Source organism: Monodelphis domestica, chromosome 3, assembly GCF_027887165.1.
Source record: "Monodelphis domestica isolate mMonDom1 chromosome 3, mMonDom1.pri, whole genome shotgun sequence".
NCBI lineage: Eukaryota > Metazoa > Chordata > Mammalia > Didelphimorphia > Didelphidae > Monodelphis > Monodelphis domestica.
The window spans coordinates 46,195,917-46,219,528 of record NC_077229.1 but is presented as its reverse complement, the minus strand read 5'-3'; positions in this window follow the sequence as shown (position 1 = coordinate 46,219,528).

Below are 23,612 nucleotides of genomic sequence, written 5' to 3'. Positions count from 1 at the left end.
GGTGTTTTTTGGGTTCATCCTTCTATAAGGACGCATTTCTGGAATCTGGTGCTCCCACAGCATCAGGAGTGGGAATCAGAACGGACTGGAACAGCCCAGTCACACAATCACAAGCCTCATTTCCCGGTTCCGAATATTCTTTGTCCCCTGGTAAACCAAATCAGCCCATTGTCGCGGCATCTACTCACTCCGAGGCAGCCCATTTCAATAGGAGGGCTCGGAGCACGTGGACGTTATTGATTTTTTTCCCTTCTTTTTTGGGGCTGGATTTGGCTCAAAAGGGTAACTACTAACTTCTGACAACCCTAAGAGGGAGCCCTGCTTCCAGGGTTCAGAATTAGCCCTGAACGGGAGAAAGGACAAAAACAACAACAAAAAACAGCCGCCACCCGAACTTGTCACTGAAATCTAGTCTTCAGTCTGCCAGTTTACATCTAGGTCAAAACATCCTGAAACATTATAGACCCGTCCAGGGAACTTCTGGGAACACGCCTCCTCCTCCTCCCTCCCAGCCCCCCAGGCCAAGGGGGGAGGGGGCTCGTAAATCCTAGGGAAAGCAGAGATGAAAGGAGGGACCCATGGGGAAGGGGTTTCCCAGAAACCGTGACCCACCCAAGGGGGTTTGGCTAAGCTGGCACCCCATGCCTTTGGAAACCCAGGTGGGCGCCCCGGCATCACTGACCATCTTGGGGGCCGTAGCTAAAGCTGCACACGATTAACAAGAAGCCAAGTTTCGGTCGAACTCCAGCGGCTTCATCTCCTAGAGCCCCCAAGTTATGATCCATGGGGGTGGGGGAGAGTGGGCTGTTTACACATACACACTCACTGTGTTTCCAAATAAGCCCCTTTTCCGAGGCAAGAGAAGCACGTTACACTCGGGACTGACGTTTCTAAGCGCCAGGGGTCAATTACAAGGAAATTCACCAGCCCCGAGCCCCTGCCCCCCCAGCCCCGCTCCCAGGCTCCCAAGAAGCTGCTCGCCCTCCGCTGCCCCGGCAGACTGCGGGGCGCCTGCGGGGGAAGGGAGGGCAGGGCGGGGAGAAGAGGGAGCCCCCCCCGGCGGCGACTGCACAATGGAGCTCTCGTCTCCGCCTGGGCCGCCCGGCAGCGCGGTGCATCCCGCCCGGGCCGGCCGGGCTGCACAAAAAGCAGCCGCTTTCATGTGACTCTCAGCAGAGAACGAAATGGCTTCTGGGTCCAGCCTGGATTTCCCCTCCCCGCCGCCGCCGCCGCTGCCTCCGCCCCGGGGAGCGGCTCCGGGCTGCGGGCTGCGGGCTCCGGGCTCGCGCACGGCCCGGCTCGGGGCCGCTGCCGCCGCCGCCGCCGCCGCGCCAGGTGGGGGTGGGGAGCAGCCGGAGCTAGCCGCGGCGCGAGCGCACCTGGGGCAGCGCGCGGGCGGGCGGGCTGACTAGAGGCTTGGCTCCGGCACCCCCGGGGCAGGTGACCCGCGCTTGGTTCAGCTTGCGGTCCCTCTCCCTCCTGCCTCCCCGCCGGGCCCGGGCACACTCCCGCGCGCACACACTCCCGCACGCCCGCCCGGAGGTCGGTCGGTCGGTCGGCCGGCCGGCTCCCTTAGTCCCTCTCCCCTCCCCCACCTCGGGGGGCCCGCCCCCCCTTACCATTTGCGCACTTTCTCGATGGCCGCCATGACCCTCTTGATATCATCTTTGGCCCGGCTCCTGGTCTCGGCCCGAACCGACCGGCCCGACATGGTGCTGGCTAGGCGAGCGAGGCTGCTGGAGCGCGCCCTGGCCCTTCTCGCGTTCCTCTCCTCAGCCGCGCACTCACTCGCACGCACACACACACACACATACACACATGCATGCATCCACACACTCACTCACACACTCTCGCACACACACACACTCCCGCACGCACACACACACTCGCACACACACATACGGACACACACAAAGCCTGCTGCCGCCGCTTGCTCTGGGCCCAGTGCGCAGGCGCCCAGTGGCGGCGGCAGGAGGAGCAGCCGCAGCGGCGGCGGCGGCGGTAGCAGTAGCTCCAACAGCTCCAGCAGGAGGAGCAGCGGCAGAGACTCAGAGGAGCAAGGCCCCCCGCCGGGCCGGCTATAGCGCTGGGAGGAGGGGGGTCTCCTCCGCTCCTGGGACGTGCCCGGACCAAGTTCTCTTGAGTGCTACGCTCCAGGGGCTTCCGCGTCCCCTCCCACCCCCCAGTCCCCGGTGCATACATAGAAAATGTATAAATTGGGGTTCAGGGTTGCGGGGTAAGGGGGCGAACCACTCTCTCTCCCACCCTTTGACAAATACATCCCTGAAAAGATCACCCACAACGTCCTGCACCCCAAAATCGAGACGCCTGAGCAAACCAGGCAGAGGGTGTGGGGGAAGGGAGGGCCCGCGCGGCGGCACGCTGCATTTCCCACCGCCTGGCGCCCCCTCTTTCCACCCACCCCCCACGCCATCTTTCCTCAAAAGCGCCGAGAGCAAGCGCTTTCGAAGGCTCTGCTTTCGAGCCTCGGAATTCCTGCGCACCGTGGGCTCTCCTCGGACTTCGGGGGAACAGGGAGCGTCCTCTTCCCCGCCTGACATTGCTTGCATTCCCCGGCAGCATTGCAAGTTTACTATGGGGCCTTTCCAGCTTCTGGAAGCTGAAAGCTGCCATTCTGGGACCTCAACTTTATTTGGGAAATAGTTCCTCTAACCTTTTGTTTAAAGAGACCAAACCACAACAAAATTGCCCTCCCCTCCCCCACCGAGTTGGTTTCTTAAAAGAGTAGGAACCGAGGCAATCTCTGACGAGGCCATCCATCCAGAATCCGCTACCTCACTGTTTAATCAAAAAAACAACAACAAAAAAAAAAACCGGCGGAAATGGACCTGGTGGGCTTCGCTGTGAACCCCGGGGTCCGGGATTAAGGCAGGGAGGTCTGTCTAAGGACTCTTTCCACCAAGGGTCTGTTTACTTTGCAATAAACAAAGAGGAAGGGGGGCCGGTCTGACAATTTCACTCTGGGGCGCAGAATTTCAACTTTGGTCACTCACTGCAATCGCTGAGTGAGAGTGCCAGCCTGAAAGGGAAACCTGTCTTCCAGTCTAGACTCTGACCCCACCTAGCCCGATAACCTTGGCCTTAGAGGCTCAGAGCTGGGAGGGACCTCAAAGGTCCAGGAGTCCCACGCGGTCATTTTAGAGATAAGGAGCCCAGCGGCTGGGAGAGATTCATGCTCCGTCCACCCTGCACCCTCGTCGCTTGCTTCTCCAGCTCTCAGTTCCGGGATCTGGGAAACCAGGATAACAGCTCCAGTAGTAATTGACTCAGGGCTATTAAGAGATTAAAAGGAGAAAACAGCAGGACTGCCTTCTCTTTACGTTGAGTCTTCAGACCCCTGGAAATGACCCTCTGTTTTGTTTTGGCTTTTCTGGATGCCTGTCGTCCTCCCGGAGCCCCAGTGGCTAACACTGTGTCTGTCTGGCACATGTTCAATTGTTTAAGTCCTGTTTGACTCTTTGTGACCCAATTTGGGGTTTTCTTGGCAAAAGATACAGGAGTGAAAACGGGAAAAGACCTCCTTGTACAGACATATTTCTAGCTGCTCTTTTTGTGCTGGGAACGAATGGGAAACTTTAGAAAGGGCCCCTCCATTGGGGAACGGCTGAACAAAGTGGTAGAGGATGGTGATGGACTAAAAGAACGATGAGCGAAGAGCTGGAAAGACCCACATGAACGGATGCAGGGCGAAATAAGCAGAACCAGGAGAACATTCTACACAGGAAGTACAATATTGTGGAATGATCCCCTGTGATAGACTTAGTGACTAACAGCAATACAATGATCCAGGACAATTCTTTGATTGGTTGATGAATTGATTTAATTTATTTTTAAAATGTTATTTAATTAGTTAATTTAGAATATTTTCCCATAGTTCCATGATTCATGTTGTTTCCCTCCCTTCCTCCCTCCCCCTTCCATAGCCAACCACCAATTCCACTGGGTTTTACATGACCCAGGACAATTCTGAGGGGCTTAGGACAGAGAAAGAACTGTGGGAGTCAGAATGGAGATGAAAACATCTGCTTTATCACTTGTTTATTTGGGTTTATTGTTGGGGGGTTTGTTTCTATAAGATTATTCACTTATAAAAATGAATAATATGGAAATAGGTTTTACATGATAATGCATGTATAACCCAGATTGAATTGCCTGCCAGCTCCAGGAAGACAGGAGAGAAGAAGGGAGGGAGACAATTTGGATCATACAACTTCAGGAAACTTATTTAAAAAATTTTTTAAGATATTGGGGGTGGGGCAGCTAGGTAGCTCAGTGGATTGAGAGCCAGGCCTAGAGACAGGAGGTCCTGGGTTCAAATTTGACCTCAGATACTTCCTAGTTGTGTGGCCCTGGGCAAGTCACTTAACTCCCATGGCCTAGCCCTTACTACTCTTCTGCCTTGGAACCAAAACATAGTATTGATTCCAAGACAGAAGGTAAGGGGGGGGGTGCGGGGGGCAAGATATTGGAATGGTTTGCCATTTCCTTCACCAGCTCATTTTTTTACAGATGAGGAAACTGAGGCCAACAGGGTGAAGTGACTTGCCCAAGGTCATGCAGTTAGTAAGTGTCTGAGGCCAGATTAAAACTCAGGTCTTCTTGACTCCCAGACCTGGTGCTCTATCTATCCACTGAACCACCTAGCTGTCCATCTGGCATTATAGTATGCCAACATCACCTTCTAGAAATTCTTTTGATCTTTTTGAGCCCTAAAGTACTAGATAACTATTAGTTATTATTACATTAGGAGTGGTGGTGATATATATGCCAGCAGAAACAAAGGATTTGGAGTTAGAAGACAGAAATTTGATCCCAGCTCTGCAACTCCTACCTTATCCCCTCAAACCCTAGATCCAAACTCCAGCCCCAGATCCAAGCTGTTGTCAAGGCTTGCTGATTTCATCTTTCCAACAGCTCTCTCCTAGGCCCCCTTCTCTCCTCTGATGCTGCCACCCCTCTCCAGTTCCTCATCACCTCACACCCTATTGCAATAGCTGCTGGAGGGGAGGGCTGTGAAGGGTGTCTGCCAACTGCAAATCCATTCCCCATTCAGCCATCTAAGTAATTTCCCAAAAGCACAGTCCTGACCCTGTTTCCCCACCCTCCCCACTCTGAGCTCAGGTGGCTCCCATCACATGAAAAATCCCCTGTTTGGTGTTCAAAGCCCTTTATGCCCTAGCCCCCGACTACTTTCCAGGCTTTACACCCTCCTCCCCAAACATGGACTCCTCAATCCAGTAACTCTGGCCTCTGGTTGTTCCATGAACCAGACTGTCTCTTGGCATTTTCTCTGGCTTGGAATGTTCTCCTTTGTCACTGCCTCCTGGCTTTCCTTCAAGTTCTACCCCAAATCCCTGCTTATCCTAACCCCTCTTAATTCTAGTGCCTTATCCTTTGTTCATTATTTCCCATTTATCTTGTAGAGGACTTAAAAAAATTTTTTTTAAACCCTTTCCTTCTGTCTTAGAATCAATATCAATTTCAAGACAGAAGAGTAGTAATGATTTGGCAATTGGGGTTAAGTGACTGTCCCAGGGTCACATAGCTAGGAAGTGTCTGAGGCCAGATTTGAACCTTGTCTCTGGGTCTGGCTCTCAATTCTCTGAACTACCTAGCTGTCCCTATAGGACTTCTGGGCATATATTTGCTTGAGTATTGCTTTCCCCATTCCATTGTAAGGTCCTTGAAGACAGGGACTGTCTTTTCCTCTTTTTGTACCCCTCTGCTTAGCACAGTGCCTGGTGCATTTGTTTTGTTGTTTATTGACAGGCTGACCACTGGTGACCTTAGAAAAGCACTTCTCCCAGAGCCTCAGTTTCTCCACTTGTAAAATAAGGCTGTTGGATTAGATGATCTCTAAAGTACCTTCTAGGTAGAGCTAGTTCAAATCTGGCTTCAGACACTTCCTGGTTTGTGTGATCCTGGCATGGTCACAATTCCAAATACCTAATCATTACTATTCTTCTGTCTTGAAATTGATATTGATTGTAAAGACTTAACCTGTTTGCCCTAATCCACTGGAGAAGGAAATGGCAAATCAAGCCACTATCTTTGTCTAGAAAAACCCCATGGACAGTATGACTTGTGGGGTTACAAAGAGTTGGACAACTTAGCAACAAAAAGGTCCCTCTATGGCTCTGGTCCAGGGATGAGAAAACAGCTTAGTAGCTCACCCTGAAAAGCAATCATAGCTCCCAAGGCAATTCAGCAAATCTTTTAAAACCCCTAATGTGTGCAAGGTTACTCAACTGATGCCAGCACTAGAAAAGTCAAACAGCACATCCTCCTTCCCCTTGAGGTTTCTACAAATAACCTGGATGGGATATAGATAGACAGACAGACAGACAGATAGGTAGATAGATAGATGGATGGATGGGGAGAGAGAGAGAGAGAGAGAGAGAGAGAGAGAGAGAGAGAGAGAGAGAGATGGATGGATGGATGGATGGATAGACAGACAGACAGACAGACAGACAGACAGACAGACAGACAGACAGATAGATAGATAGATAGATAGATAGATAGATAGATAGATGGATGGATGGATGGATGGATAGAGAGAGAGATGGATGGATAGACAGACAGACAGACAGACAGACAGACAGACAGATAGATAGATAGATAGATAGATAGATAGATAGATAGATGGATGGATGGATAGATAGATAGATAAGATAGATAGATGATAGATTCTACAAGGCAACAACAATAAATTCTACAAACATCTTATTGCCTTGTAGAATCCATTTCATAGGCATCCTCAACTTTGTAGCCCCCAGAATGATATTCTTTTAGTATAGATCTAATGGTGTCACTCTGCTGTCTGAGAATCTTCAGTGGCTCCCTATTGCCGCTGGTCATTTAAAAACCTCCACAGTTTGGATCCCTGCTATCTTTCCAGACTTAGTTCACCTTCCTAACCCTCCTGAATCCTAGCCAAACTATCTTTCTTGCTCTTCCCCATCCAAGGCATTCCATCTTTTGAGAACCTCCTTCTTGCTTGCTTGCTTCTTCCACTCTTAGAATTCCAAGCCCCAATATAGACTCTAAATAATCACCCTAGTACAAGTATCAATAATATGGAAATAGGTCTTTATCAATGACACAGGTAAAACCCAGTGGAATTGTGTGTTGGCTACAGGAGGGGGGTTGGAGAAGGGGAGGGAAAGAACATGAATCTTGTAACTATGGAAAAATATTCTAAATTAATTAATTAAATAAAACATTTCAAATAGAAAAGAAGAAGAAGAATCATCCCAGGCTCCCTCCAAGCCTCACATCAAGGGTCACCCAGTTTCCTCTGGTCCTTAGTTCTTCTCCTTCCGCCCCTGCCCTGATTAGACCGTTTCTTGCTGTCAATACCGAAGGGCTCCTCTAGAATGTCAGGGCTCCGAGCCGCCGGCTGGCACTGCTTTGCTTTGGGGCTCTGGGTCCTCAGGACCAAGCTCAGTGCCCTGACTCAGCGCTTTTAAGAATGCAAAGTACTGGAGCCTGACGCCCCAAGAGCCCGAACCCGCGTAGCAGAAAGAAGATGGCTCCTGAAACCCTGTTAGTGCTGGAAACCCCCAGAAAAGTGGGAAGGCTGAGCAGTGCCGCCTCAGGCCTCCGAACTGACGGAGCCGGCCTGTACCGCGGAGTTCGAACTCTGGTGAGCCGCACAGCAATGAGATCTATTCAGCCGCACCAGCTGGGAGCCAAGCAGCGAGGCGATGAGACAGCTGCCCTTTGGGGGGGTCCTCGGAGCCGCGACCAAAGCCCGGCTTTGGACAGACTAGAAGGAAGGGAGGAGGGGGCGTCGGGCCAGCCCCCCTTACTCTGACCGATTTCCCGCTTGAAAAATATCCCTGGCCAGCTTGCCTCACAGTGCCTAGCAGGGAGATGCTAATTCGATGGGATTATACCAAAAGAGGCGTCCGAGTTTACACAAAGGGACCCTAATCAGACAGCGACGCGGAAGAGCCGCAGCAGAAACACGCTTCTTCCTTCTTTTAGGGAGAAGAGGATGCTGAGAGGCTGGGCTAGTACCATCCAGAGCTACCGCCGTGTCCCCTTTGCTTTGGACGCTGCTGCGTACAAGGGTCACGTTCCAAACAAGCCGGGGAAAGACCAAGATGGCCAAAGGGGAGAGAGCCCGAGGCTGGAAGAAGTTCCAAGGCGCCTGGTGCCCAATACCCGCTGCTGTCGTCTGAAAGGAAGAAGATCTGGCACTCTGAAAGCCAAGCAGAAGGCACAGGTGCTCAGCTGGTGTGCCGGCCAACTCCCAAAGCTCATTATGACAATTGGCGTGCTGTAGCATCACCACGACCAAAACCCCCGCATGGAAGGAGCCTGGGGGACTGAGGCTTTGTCTTAGAGCCCGCGCTTCCCCGGGAATAGCCGAAGAAGACCTTCAATGATGGGGAATTCGCTCCTCCCCAGAGGAGCCCCCCTTCCATTTTTACTCGTTGATGTTTTTTTGTTTCCTCATGCAAAACACACTTCCATATTGGTCCTTGTTGGAACTGAAACTCCCAAATAAAACTGTAAACACTCTCTTGTGAAAGCTACACTGCTTTGATCTGCATCCAGCTGACTCAACAGTTCTTTCTCTGGGGGTGGCTAGCTTCCCCCTCCGAAGTCCTTCAGGATTGTCCCAGATCATTGCATTGCTGAGACTAGCCAACTTTTTGCCCCTGTTGGTCATCATTCAATATCATTATCACTCTCTATGATGTTCTCTTGGTTCTGCTCATTTCCCTCTGCATCAGTTCATGTAAGTCTTCCCAGCTTTTTCTTTTAAACCCTCACCTTCCCTCTTGGAATCAATCTTCTGTGCTGGTTCCAACGCAGAAGAGTGGTAAGGGCTAGGCAATGGGGGTGAAGTGACCTGCCTAGGGTCACACAGCTGGGAAGGGTCTGAGGCCAGATTTGAACCCAGGACCTCCCATCTCTAGGCCTGACTCTCCATCCACTGAACTACCCAGTTGCCCCCTCCCAGCTTTTTCTGAAATCATCCTGCTTATCATTTCTTATTGTACAATAGTATTCCATCACCATCCGATGCCACAACTTGTTCAGCCATTCCCCAATCAAAGGGCATCCCCTCACTTTCCAATGTTTTACCACCACAAAAAGAGCTGCCATAAGTATTTTTGTACAAGTAGAGTCTTTCCCCTTTTTAACTATCTTTTTGGGATACAGACCCATATGCACTTTGATATTTCGCTGAATATAGGAGCCACTAAAGATTTTTTTTTAACCCTCACCTTCCATCTTGGGATCAATACTGTGTATTAGTTCAAGGCAGAAGAGTGGTAAGGGCTAGGCAGTCTGTGACTAGTTCAGGGTCACACAGCTAGGAAGTGTCTGAGGTCACATTTGAACTCAGGACCCATCTCTAAGCCTGACTCTCAATCCACTGAGCTACCCAGCTGCTCCCTAAAGATTCTTAAACAGGATAGGGACAATGAGCAAATAGAGCACCACACTTAGAGTCAGGAAGATCTAAGTTCTAACTGGACACTCATGATGCTAGGCAGGACAATTAACTCCCATTTGCCTCAGTTCATAATATGTAAAATGTGAGCACACTGGAGAAGAAAATGGCAAACCACCCATATCTTTGCCAAGAAAAGTCCGTGGCGTCACCTAGAGTTGGACTCGACAGACAACAAGGCTCTCCCCTTGTTGATGTTGTTGATGTTGGATTTGTCCTTCCATGAGGGAGATCAGAACACATCTGTGTCCTCTTGTCCTTGGCTTCTGGATAATACTACGGTCTACTCAAAAGAACCTGAATCTCTAGATCTCTGGCCATTTCAATGATCATCATTCCATTTACAGGCTGTTATCATTGCTCAACCGGCAGGGCAACCCTTTAAGGTCTGCAGAAGGCTTTCAGGGAAATATTTCATTTAATTCTCACAACTGTGCTCTGCAGGAGGTACCACAGGGCTCCGAGAGGGAGAATGACTCGTCCTGCTTCCAATGACAAGTGACAGAGACAGGAATTCACATCTGAGTCGTCCCTGTCTAGCATCCTCTCCCCTCTCCCACACTCCTTTGCTTTATTCACCTCCTCAAAGTGTAGGCTTTTTCCTTCTCTCCTTCCCCTACCCCTTACTCCACCCTGATTCTAGTTCTGGAATGAGGAACCACAAAATAAAGGCTGTCATTGTTCCTGGACGGGGTGTACCAAACTACTCTCCATCCCCACTCCCACTAGTGATCCCTGTAAACTCTCCAGAATAAAGTGCCTCTCCCTGGTGACCACTCCTTTAGGAGCATGCTGGATGGTAACCTCCTGAAGGGTAAGGACTAGGGAATTGTGGGACTCTCATCCTTAGGACTAGGGAATTGTGGGACTCTCATCCTTAGGGTGTCACTGAAATAACATTCCTATTGAAGAGATGGGCCTTTGTTTCCAAGAAGTGGAGGGTAATTAAAGGCATTGAGCAATTCCCCAAGATCCAGCTGAGCCTCTCCTCCCTCCCACTGGATTCTGGACCCAGTTCATTCTCCAGCCACAATGTTTATCTAAAATATACGTACAGATGGACCAGCTCTATGGGGTAATTCATCCAGCTGTACAACATAATCGGGACAATAGGCATTCTTCAAACACTTGGGATTTTTTCCCCCTTGTGGATAGTTAGGCCAAAGAATTTGGAGTCCATGTGGGCCCCATGTAGGAGGTTCTGTGTCGTTCCAGGGGGTGATGCAATCCGGGGGAAGGAGGGGGTGTCATCGGCTAAGAAGTACATCTGGAGGCCTTGCCTTCTTGAGAGAATCCCTCTTCCCTCCAGAAGTCTCTTTGGTGAAACCATCCATATTCATGATGAGCTTGTGAATGGGGGAACCAGCCTGGGAGCCCAGGAGACTCTGAATCTCATCGCTCTGGGTCAGTCTTGTCAAACTCAGACAGAAATGGGGGTGAAGATCCCTGCAGGCTGCATAGGAGCTCAGCTTTAGGGCAGAATGTCATCTATTTTTATTTATTCTGTTCTATAACTCTCCTTTGCATCTGTAACTCCTCTTGGTCTCAGTGCCACAGAGCAAGATGCCCCCTATTTCCCCTTCTAGGAGTTTCCCAGCTTCCCCTGCTCCTTGTCATCTCCCATTAGATCATAATCTCCTTGAGGGCTTATTTGTATCCCAAGCTCTTAGCACACAGTAGGTGCTCAATAAATTTTTGAATTTATTGAATTTATTTATTTTTTGAATATTTTGAATTTGAATTTTTGAAATTTGAAATTTTGAAATTGAATATTTGAATTTATTGAATATTTTGAATTCAAAATAAAATTTGAAATTTTTAAATGGAATTATTCTTTCCCAATTTTTTTTGAGAATTTTTAAATGGAATTTTTTTTAAACCCTTACTTACTTTTCGTCTTGGAGTCAATACTGTGTATTGGTTCCAAGGCAGAAGAGCAGTAAGGTCACACAGCTAGGAATTATTGGAGCCCAGACTTGAATTTAGGACCTCCCATTTCTAGACCTGACTCTCAATCCACTGAGCTACTCATCTGCCCCTTAAATGGAATTTTTGAATTAAATTTTTGAATTTTTTAAATTGAATTTTTGAATTAAAAATTTTGAGTTTTTTGAATTGAATTTTTAAAATTATTGAATTAGTTCTTTCCCAATTAAATTTCAGTCTGGTAGGGAGTGTGGGTCTGGTATAGCCAATGGGTTGCAGATTTGATACATCTGAACTAGAGGACTTTCTAAGACTGTAAATTGTGGAAATTACAATTCCTAGTCTTTGGTATTATTAATTGAAAGATAGTAAAACAAAGATGTGGGCTGCTAGGTGGTGCAGCAGATAGAACATTGGGGCCTGAAGTCAGGAAGATCTGAGTTCAAATCCAGCCTCACACTCTTATTAGTTGTGTGACCCTGGGTGAGTCATTTAACCTGTTTGCCTCAGTTTCCTTATCTGTCAAATAAGCTGGAGAAGGAAATGGCAAACTAGTTGTGTGATCCTGGGCAAGTCATTTAACCCTGTGTGCCTCAGTTTTCACATCTGTCAAATGATATGGAGAAGGAAATGGCAAATCATTCCAATTTCTCTGTCAAGAAAACCCCAAATGGGTTATGAAGAGACAGACAGGGTGAAACAACAACAAAGAAAACAGTTATCTCTTATATCTCAGTTTATATCTCTAAAGAAGATTAGCATGATTGCATATGGACAAGAAATACCTTGTAGGAAGCAGAGCCATTAAGGGAGTGTCTTACTCTACCAAATAATAATTTTTTTCCTTTTTTTTAAACCTTACCTTCTGTCTTAAATAAATACTATATGTTGGTTCCAAGGCAGGAGAGTGGAAGGGGCTAGGCAATGGGGTTAAGTGACTTGCCCAGGGTCACACATCTAGGAAGTATCTGAGGCCACATTTGAACCCAGGACCCCCCAACTCTGGGCCTGGCTCTCACTTCACTAAGCTACCCAGTTGCCCCCAGTTTTTTTCTTTTTGACAAACAATAAGCACAGTAGAATCTTGTGTGTTCTCAATCTTTCAGTCAATTGTGACTTAAAGACTGTAGGAGATTGTTTGCAAAAGCCTGATTGTTGCTGTCACTTATCTTTATCAAAGACACCTGCAATGTGTGTATAGATTTTTTTTTTAAGCCCGTACCTTCCGTTTTAGAAGCCATACTGTGTGTATTGGTTCTAAGGCAGAGGAACGATAAGGGCTAAGCAATGGGGGGTTAAGTGACTTGCCCAGGATCACACATCTCAAAATTGTCTAAGGTTAAATTTGAACCCAAGACCTCCCCTCTCTAGCTACCCCTGTATATATAGATTCTAATAAAGATTTTGTAAAGATGAGAAAATAGACACATGGATGAGAGTTAATGATTTTTTTTCTCAGTTGCTTCACTTTTTTTGGTAAAAGACTGGTGGTTTTCTCCCAAATAATTGGTATCTTCTCAGTGTCTAAAGAATTGTTTAATGTTCTTAAAATTGTGTTGGGGGGACATCTGGGTGGACTAAGAGCCAGGTCTAGGGTTCAAATCTGTCCTCAGACACTTCCTAGCTGTGTGACCCTGGGCAAGTCACTTAACCCCATTGCCTAGCCCCTTCCACTCTCCTGCCTTGGAACCAATACACAGTAGTGATTCTAAGACAGAAGGTGAGGGTTTAAAACAATTTTATGTTGGCTCTGGCATGGGCCCTTTCTGTGAGGTCTCCTTTCCGTGTCTGTTTTCTTGTCTCCTCACACAGATCAAATCTGTGTCTTCCACAGCCTCTCCCTCAGTGAGCGTTCCTCTAAGCCTACTTGATATTGGGATTGGGGCAAGTACCCATTTCCTATACCACAAGCAGCTGCTTGCACCAGAACCAAAGGCCCCTCAAGGTTCATTCCACAAAAACTATAGGAGCAGGATGGCGCCAGAGGCCATTGCCTTCCATTTCTGCAGCTGCACGGGGTGGCTGTCTTCTTTATATCCATTTTCTATTTTTAGAAAATCAAAAACCAATTGAAGAGGTCAGACCCAAAGTGCCTTAATTGCATTTCTTATTTCTGTTTTAATTTGTTGCAGCAGGAGGGCTAGTATTTATAGGCACTGGATACAGGACCAGATCTGGAGACAGGAAAACCTAAGTTTGAATCTGGCCTCAGATACTTAACTAGCTGTTATGACCCTGGGAAAGTCATTTAACTTCTATCTGCCTCAATTTCTTCATCTATAAAATGGAGACAATAATAGTACTTACCTCCTAGGGCTGTTGGGAGGATCAAACAAGATTTGCTTTGCAAATCTTAGTGGCTAAATAAATGCTCGCTATTATTAAAATATAATTAAATTTTTGTGACCTTGTTTAGTGCTTATTGTGTCTGGCCTCTCCGAAAATTCTCCTCAAAGAATCATAAGATGGATTGAATTATTTAAAAGAAAATTAACACAATGGAGACAAGTTTAAAAATAAATAGACAAGCAGGTCAGCTTTGAAAATAACATGTTGAATTTATTACATACTTAAAAGCATCAAATAATTTCATAAACTATAGTCAATAGTTTCATAAATTCTTTTCTATAATTCTAAATTGCAAATGGAAATGCTTAGGTTTTTTGGTGTTTTGGTGTTTAAGTGCAGAATAAAAAAATATCTTTTTAGACCTTTAAAGATTACATTTTTCAGCTCCTCTGTTTCAAAGATGAAAAAACCATGAGGCTTAGGGAGTTTAAATAAATTGTCTAGGTTATAATTCCAAGGAAGAAAGTAGCAGAGCTGAAATTTGAACCCAGGTCTTCTGACTCCAAACTTAGTATACCATACTATTGTACTATACCTATAGTATTTTTTTTGGAAGGTGTCTTTCCTAAAATTTTATATTTATTAATATTATTAATGAGTTCATATTAATTTATTCAATGTTAATGAAATCATGCTATAGTTATCTTTCTTGGCTTTATCCCTTCCTGGTTTGCATAACAGGACCATATTTGTCATATAAAAGAGTTGGTGGAGTGCTTCTTTTGTTGAGAAGAGTTTATATGATAATAAAAATTGTACTTTAAATAGCTGATGAAATTCATTTGTAAATCTCCATAGACAAGGGTTTTCTCTCCCTTTTGTCATTCATTTGTGGTTTGATCAACAAGGAATGTACCAACATTGGACTGTTTAAGATTTTAATTTGGGTTCTAGTTTTAGGTCCGGCCTATATTTCCTGGCAGTAGGTGATTAGAAACTCCTTCCAGTGATAAAGATTAGCAACCTAAATTGTAATCCTAGAATGCTAGCAGAAACAGAACTCAACCCATATCTTCTGGACTCCAGTGTTGGCCCTCAATTGACTAAGCCATGCTGTCTCTATTTAATTTGGCCATTTTATATGTTTGTTGATAATCATCCATTTCCCTCATATTCTTAGTTTTGCTAGAATACAATTGGGCATAGCAATTTCAACTAATTTTCTTTGTTTCGTATTTGTTGCAAATTTGACATGTTCCATTTTTTTTTTTTGCAATTTGATTTTCCTCCTCTTTTAAAAAAAATCCTTACTTTCCAATTTATTTTATTTTGTTTTTATTTATTTAAAACCCTGACCTCCCACCTTAGAATCAAATTGGTTCTAAGGCAGAAGAGTGGTAAGGGCTGGGCAATGGGGGTCAAGTGACTTGCCCAGGGTCACACAGCTAGGACATTTCTGGGGTCAGATTTGAACCTGGGACCATTGGTCTCTGGGCCTGGCTTTCAATCCACTAAGCCAGATAGTTGCCCCAGTTACCTTCAGTTTTTTTGTTTTTTTTTAACCCTTACCTTCCATCTTGGAGTCAATACTGAGTATTGGCTCCAAGGCAGAAGAATGGTAAGGGCTAGGCAATGGGGGTCAAGTGACTTGCCCAGGGTCACACAGCTGGGAAGTGTCTGAGGCCATATTTGAACCTAAGACCTCCCGTCTCTAGGGTTGGCTCTTAATCCACTGACGTACCCAGCTGCCCCCACTTTCAGTTTTAGAATCAAACTGTGTATTGGTTCCAAGGCAGAAGAGTGGTAAGGGCCGTGATGGGGGTTAAGGGACTTGTCCAGGGTTACATAACTAGGAAGTGTCTGAGGCCAGTTTGAATCCAGAGCCTTCCATCTCTGGACCTGGCTCTCAATCCATTGAACCACTCAGCTGCCCCCAATTTTCCTCTTATTGATAAATAACTAAGTTCAATATCAATTAAGTTCATTATGTCATTATTTAAATATTTTTAAAACTATGTTCGGTAGCCATTTTTATTTTTGATTTTGTATATTTCTTCCCTTATTTTAAAACTGTATTGTTTTAGAGTTAATTTAATGGTTTTTGTATTGCACAGCATGTGTTTTTTTCCTTACCTTCTTTGTCCTTCTTGCCTTCTATGTATTCATCACATCCTTCCTAAAATGTAGCCCACTCAGAACCAAAGACTATCCTCCAAATGGGATATCACCAAGGCAAAGGGCAGGAAGCTTACCTCCTCTCATTCCAGATGCTATACTTCTAGATTACCAACAAAGATCACTTTAGTTTTTTTGGTGGCCCGTCACTGTGGATGGCTTTGGAGCTCACATTTCAGCCCAAGCCTCTTTGTCTCAGTCTATGGTGGATTGGGTTGAAAAACTTCAAGTTTTATCTTGCAGAGGGTAAGCCAGAGCCTTAGCAATTCGTCCTGTATGCCTATTGCCTGTATCCACTTCAGCTGCCTTTGAAGCAGCTGCCTTTGGGAAATGGCTCGCCAATTCTCTTATGAATATAACCAGCCAGGAAATACCAAATGTTCTAGCCTAGCCCTTGCTTATATGAAGGGACTGAGCTTTTAAAAGCCCCGTCATCTTCCCCTCCATCACTCTCAGAACATAGCAGATGGTAGCTGCTGTCCTCATGGCTCCATGCATCAGGCAGGAAATGAAGGCCCAGCATTGGCTTTTGACTGTTTTAACTCGTGCTTGCCCTAAGAACTGCTTAATGAGGGAGTCCCTGAGAGCCAAGGGGTATAAACGTCCTGGAAATGACTCAGGGAGAAAGCAGGTCATGGCGTTAAGAGAGATTTCATTCTATTTTCAAAAACTCTGTTGGGACGGTTGACTCCAGTCTAGAGAGCAGGCAGACACCAAAAGGGCCTGATATTCTGGTTTATTCATCGGCAAAGTCATTCTGAAAACCAGCACTGGATCCACAGAGCAAGGTCCTGTCTCTAGGTTAGGAAGTTTTCACCAGGGCCCTGGCCCTGGGAGAGGAAAACGTCAATACTCATCAATTTCTGCCTGCCACATCTTGGCCCCAGTTCTTGGTCACAGATCAGGCCCACAGAAAGTCCTACTTAGAGAATTCGACAATGTCCAGAAGCAGGGTGGGCTCAGTCTGGTCCCTGAGGGAGCAGCTGTTGTGGAGAATGTCTCAGATGACCTTTGCTTTTGGTGCTCTGACTAATAAGCCAGTTCCTTGTGATGCTGAATTGATTTAGTCAGCTAGCCAGCAGGCCTGCATCCTTTAAATGTCTCTTTCTCTTCTTTCTCTCTCTCTTTCTTTCTTTCTTTCTCTCTTTCTTTTTCTTCCTTCCTTCCTTCCTTCCTTCCTTCCTTCCTTCCTTCCTTCCTTCCTTCCTTCCTTCCTTCCTTCCTTCCTTCCTTTCTTTCTTTCTTTCTTTCTTTCTTTCTTTCTTTCTTTCTTTCTTTCTTTCTTTCTTTCTTTCTTTCTTTCTTTCTTTCTTTCTTTCTTTCTTTCTTTCTTTCTTTCTTTCTTTCTTTCTTCCTTTCTTCCTTCCTTCCTTTTCTTCTTCCTTCCTTTCCTTCTTTCTTCCTTTCTTTCTTTCTTTCTTTCTTTCTTTCTTTCTTTCTTTCTTTCTTTCTTTCTTTCTTTCTTTCTTTCTTTCTTTCTTTCTTTCTCTCTTTCTCTCTCTCTTTCTTTCTTTCTTTCTCTCTCTTTCTTTTTTCTCTTCTTTCTTTCTTTTCTTTCTCTCTTTCTCTTTATTTTTCTTTCTCTTTACTTTCTTTTTTCCTTCTCTCTCTCATTCCCTCTCTCTTTTTTCTTCCTTTCTCTTTCTTTCTATCTATCTTTTCTTTCTTCTCTCCCTCCCTCTCTTTTTTTCTCTCTTTCTTTCTCTTTTTTCTTTCTTTCTTTCTTTTCCTTCCTTCCTTTTCTCTCTCTCTCTCTCTCTCTCTCTCTCTCTCTCTCTCTCTCTCTCTCTCCTAGACCTGACAACTCAGTGTGACTAGTTGGTTAAAGTCTATAGACCCTAAAGGTATAATAGCCTCTGTATCATTCCACAAAATAGACTCCCACTCAAGGAAGGGCATATTTTCCCCATAGAATTAAATGTCCATTTCTGAATCACTTTGTTTTAAAAAAAAATGTGATGGGCAGCTGGATGGCTCAGTGGATTGAGATCCAAGCCTAGAGATAGGGAGGTCCTGGGTTCAAATATAGTCTTGGACACTTCTTAGAGCTGTGTGACCCTGGGCAAGTCACTTAACCCCCATTGCCTAGCCCTTACTACTCTTCTCCTTCAGAACCAATACATAGTATGATTCTAAGATGGAAGGTGAGGGTTTAAAAAAAAAAGAATGTGATTTTTGATGGCCAATGATTCAAGTTTAGAATAGCAAAAGAAATTGTACACTGTGTGAATTTTCCTCCACTCTCCCTTTTCTGTGATGGCTACAATAATAATTACAGGTAACATCAGACAGCATTTTCTGTCTGTGATTTCATTTGATCTTTATAAGGTCCCAGCTCCCAAGCCAGACAGAGTGGTCCTCAGAGCCCATCAAGTCCAAATCTCTCCTTTGATAGATGAGGAAATCAAAGTCCAGAGCAAGTGACTACCTCAACATCACACAGGGAGTAACCATCCAAATCAGGATTTGAACCCAGATCCTTGGACTACAGAGCCAGAGCTTTCTCTTATTTCCATGTTTATTTCCTGATCCTCCTCATTTTAGAACTGAGGTTCAAACAGGGGCCATGATTTAAGCTGAAAGAAAGAAAAAAGAAAGAATGAGAAAGAGACAGAAGAAAGAAAGAAAGAAAGAAAGAAAGAAAGAAAGAAAGAAAGAAAGAAAGAAAGAAAGAAAGAAAGAAAGAAAGAAAGAAAGAAAGAAAGAAAGAAAGAAAGAAAGAAAGAAAGAAAGAAAGAAAGAAAGAAAGAAAGAAAAAGAAAGGATTCTGTATCTGAAAGGAGACTTCTAGATTAAACAGCCCACATTTCTTTTTCAGAGAAACGAGGGGGCTGAGGCTCTGAGAGGGAATTAGCTGGCTGAAGGTCTCCCAGATGCTCAATGACACGGCCAGGGTTCTAATTCAAGTCTACTGTCTCCAAATCCAGGGCTCCGGCGGTGGCAGACGTGCCACAGCCTGTGAAATGGTGAAGCAAGGCCTTGATTCCTGGCCAGTGCCCTTTGTACTGCTCAGAGGCGTCTCCATACAAGTCCTATCACTGGGGAGCTCTGGGTCTCTCTAAGAGAGAATGCCTCTTCCCTGCATGCGGGGCCTGGGAAGAGAGTGGCTACACGTCCCCCTACCCTCACTGGGGGCCAGTGCCGAGGCTTCCCGTCTCCACTGGCTGGCAGGTGGGCCAGTGGTGGGGCCTCATGTTCCCCCATTATGAGAACAGGCTGGATTGGCAGAAGGGATCCGTTGGTGGGAAGGTCCTTCCAAAGGTCTGAGTTGCCCAACTTCTGCTCTTCTCCACTGTTAACAAGCCAGAGAGATGGAGAGCAGCCAGCCCCGGGGAACACCAGCATGCACCACGCTCTTGGCTGGCGTCAGCATCACCCAGATGGCTCTTGGGGGGAAGGCTGCTCTTCCTTCTATCCTTGAACAGGCAGTGGATGTGTGGAAAGGCTGTTGGAGCCCTCCACTTAACCAGCATCGGAGAATTCAGGGAAACCTTAGGCTAAACCATTCCCTCTCCCTGCCTAAAATGCCCACCTCCTGAACACATCCACCTCCGTGGCCTGTAGGCATCTCAAACTCAACAGGTCCAAGCCTACACCTCAAGAGCTTTCCATCCCATCATCCTTTCACTCACCTGGTTTCACACCCTCAGTGCCATCCTTCACCCTTCCTCCTCCATCCCTCCCCCCCATCCAATCAGGGGCCAGACCTTATCGATGATCTACCTCCTGTCTGACCTCTTCTTTCCCATCATCCATTCTATGTGGGCCCTTGACACCTCTTAGGCCTTGGGTTCCTCTTCTAGAAAGTGAGTGAGATGACCTTTGGGGTTCCTTCCAAGTCTAGATCTGGGATCCTCTGGGGCTCATATAAATATATATCATATAAATCATATAAAATGATGGAATGAGTAAAACACTCTGCAAATACTAGTTATCGCATCCCTAGCAGAAAAGAGAGAGGAAAATTCAGATGATCTTCAATTTGGTTTGCAATTCAAAATACAGGAAAAGACCTCTGGCCATCCAAATGCACACTCGATTCAAAATCAAAATAAGTAGTTTAAAAATGTTTTTATTGGAACTTATCAGAATATTAGATATATGTTTTTTCACATTGTTTTATTTTATTTTATTTTAGAAAAAATAAGTATTTTGGAGTGGGATGCTGCCCCCGTTAACCTTTTTTACTTATAGACATAGTTTCCTCCCAGTAGAGTGTAAGCTCTTTGAGGGCAGGGAAAAATTCATTTTTGTATTTGTCTATCCTTAATAGCTAACCCAGGGCTGGAGAGAAAATTGAAGGAATTGAGGGGATGAGGACAGCAAATGGTGAATTGTGGGAATTGAGAGGCCCATGCTGAGTCCGTCTTGAGAATCAATTCTGGAGTTGGCCTCATTCCTTTTCTGTTCTATTATGGGACTAATCCAAATTCTGCCTTGGGAGAAAAGTTGATTCAATTGTGGGACTTGGGAGAAAATCTTAGTGCGTTGTATGAACCTGTCCCTGTGTGGCTGGGAGACTAGACCACAAATGGGAGACACTCAACCAAGGACTGGGTTATGTGGGCCAGAAACAAAGTCAGATCCTAAGATGGATAGGTGGAGTTTTTCATCCTTCTAGAGCTCACACAAGCCTCATGACCTCTCTAAAACGGGTCCTTCGCTGATTGCTCCAGTGTTTCCATGGTCCTTTGATTGTCCGCAGATGCTCGGATGATGGGCTACATCTTCTCATCCTCCTCCTCTTAACTCAGGAAGTCGGTGATCTTTCACCCAATTGGGCATCGGATAACCTAATGTTGCGAGGATTCCTTTTCGTCGATCGTCTTTACTGTATGAACTTTTGTCTGTCTTCCCATGTATTGAGTCCAGCCTGAAGCTGAGGAAGGGACCCGGGCCTGATTTGTTAGGCGATAGCCATGTATCACTTCATAAATGGATATGCTCAGATTAAACCTTTTACCTCAGTCATTTCATCTTTTTCTGCTTGCACCTGACACATAGCAGATGCTTGATGTTTGTCAGATTGAATTTTCATAATTTTCTAGAAATTTCTTTTTTTTTTAACTCTTACCTTCCATCTTGGAATCAATAATGTGTATTGGTTCCAAGGCAGAAGAGTGGTAAGAGCTAAGCAATGGGGGTTAAGTGACTTGCCCAGGGTCATACAGCTGGAAAGTATCTGAGGCCAGATTTGAACCCAGGATCTCCCATCTCTGGGCCTGACTCTCAATCCACTGAGCAACTCAGTTGCCCCCTATAAATTTCCTTACATCTTATGGCTAAAAAGAAAGGAATATGTTTGTGGTTCTAAATGAAGTAGGAGGGGGCTCAGTGGATGGACAGGTCCAAGACAGGAAGTCCTGGGTTCCAATCTGACCTTAGACACTTCCTAGCTATGTGACCTTGGGCAAGTCACTTGACCCCCATTGCCTAGACCAACGGTTCTCAACCTCTCAATTTGTAGCAATGAGAAAAAATGATGCATATCAGGTATTTACATTCCGAATCATAACTGTAGCAAAATTACAGTTTTGAAGTAGCCACCAAAATATTTTTTTGGTTTGGGGTCACTGCAACATGAGGAACTGTATTGCGGGGTCATGGCATTAGAAAGGTTGAGAACCATTGGCCTAGACCTTCCCGCTCTTCTACCTTGGAGCCAGTACCCAGTAGTGATTCTAAAAATATATTTTTTTAAAAAATCATTCCCTTCTGGAACATCCCTGCCAAGAAAGAGTTTGGTTGTCCGTCCTGTGCCTGAGCCCTGAACACCTCGAGAATGCTAGCGTGCAGATTGCATCCCGTGTTGGAAGCCCGTTTCTTGGGAAGAACTCTGCATCCTCTCCCCAACGGCTTCCCAACAACACTGGCTGCTTCGCAGACACTCCCATGAGACTCTGGGCAGAGACACAATTGATTGGCGGTGCTTGGTGGGTGTACAAAAGGGCATCTCAGGCATCTTGGCTCAACGTCTCCAGCCTGGTTGGGGGCAGACGGTTCTGCCGGATGTCCCCAGGGGTCACAAAGGCTCTCAGGGCCCCATTCTCCCACCAGGAGCCAGGGCGCAGGTGGGAGCGCTTTGTCCAGATTGGCGGGCCGCACTGTCTCAGCTGGCATCCAAAATGCCCCCCACGCAGAAGGAAGCTGCTTAATTGGAAAGACTCCATGTCCATTGGGGGCCTCTTGAGCAGAGAACGTACCCCGAGAGGCCGGGGATGAATGGGCCTGTGTTGGGGGAAACCACATCATTAGCAGATCCAGCAGGGAGCAGAATGGCTGGCTGGCTGGCTGAGGAAGGATAAGCAGAGCTAGACCGGGGCCGTTTTGAATGCCCCAAAGAGGAATCCATCTCTTCTCCCGTGGAGGGGAGCGGTGGGATCAAGCCTGCTCTTTGGAGTCTCCGCTGGCATCCGTGTGAAGGACGGACTAGGGGAGGCTCTAATCACGGCACTCCGGGCCTCTGCTCTGCACTTATATTTATTCAGTCCGGAGCACAACGTGTGGCCTTGCCATCAGTGGCGTCATAGCAAGCCCCTACTACCATGGGACGAGCAGCAATTAGCATCTCGTTCAATCCTCACAACCACCTCTGGAGGGAGGGCACGTTGGGTGCTGTTATTTCCATTTTACAGAGGGGGAAACAGAAGCAGGCAGGGGTGGAGTGCTTTGCCCAGGAGGTTACGGATGGGAACTCAGGTTTCCCTGAACTCCAGGCCAGGGCTCTATCCATGATGCCACCTGCTTGACTCATTGCATTCTCCCCTTTTTTGACTCTGAGCTCCTGGAATTGTTTTCTTGCACTCATGTCCTGAGTATGCAATTCAGGGAAGGTGCAAAAGCATCAAGTCTGGGAGTTCCTGAAGGTCAAATGACAGAACTTCAGATCCGGGAGGCATCCTGGAGGCCACACAGGGCAGCCCACCCTCTACGGGAATGACGGCAAACCCAGAGGCCTGTGCATGGAGTCCTTCCTTGGGGGAGTCCAGCAGCTCTGGAGGCTGTCCCTTCCACCCGAGGAGAGCCTTCCTGCTTAGGAGGTATTTACTGTTACTCCACAACTCCCCCCATCGTGCCTCCTTCAGTCTTTCCTCCACATGATGAATGCTCCAAGCCTTTTCTTTGCATGAAACATTACCCAGTTCTTTTCAGCGGCGCTGCTGGTCGCCATCATGGTGCACAGAGCACGGGGCCTGGAGTTATTTGAAAGGCCTGGATTTAAATCCAGCCTTAGATGCTTATTAGCCGTGTGACCCTGGACGAGTCCCTTAAGGCCTGAATGCCTCGGTTTCCTCATCTATCAAAGGAGCTGCAGAAGGAAATAGCCAAACTACTCCAGAATCTCAGCCAAGAAAACCCCAATTGGGGTCACAAAGAGTTTGGACATGCCTGAAAAAATGACTGAACATGTTCATTCAACCAGGGCTTCTATCTCATGATATCTAGGCCTTTCTTCGCCTAGTTTTTTAGCACTCAGTGTTGGAGCTCTGATGTGCCTAAGTTATGTGACTCTTCACTTCCTGGATGCTCGGTTTCCTCATCTATAAAATCAGCATCATGCTTGCTCTGCTTACCAGCCAGGTGGCTCAGGGGACAGAGTTCTAGACTAGGAGTCAGGAAGACCTCAGACACATCCTAGTTGTGTGACCCTGGGCAAGTCACTCTATCCTTCCACAGTTATAAAAATGGGGATAATAATAGCACCTCCCCCCACCCCCAAGGATTAAAT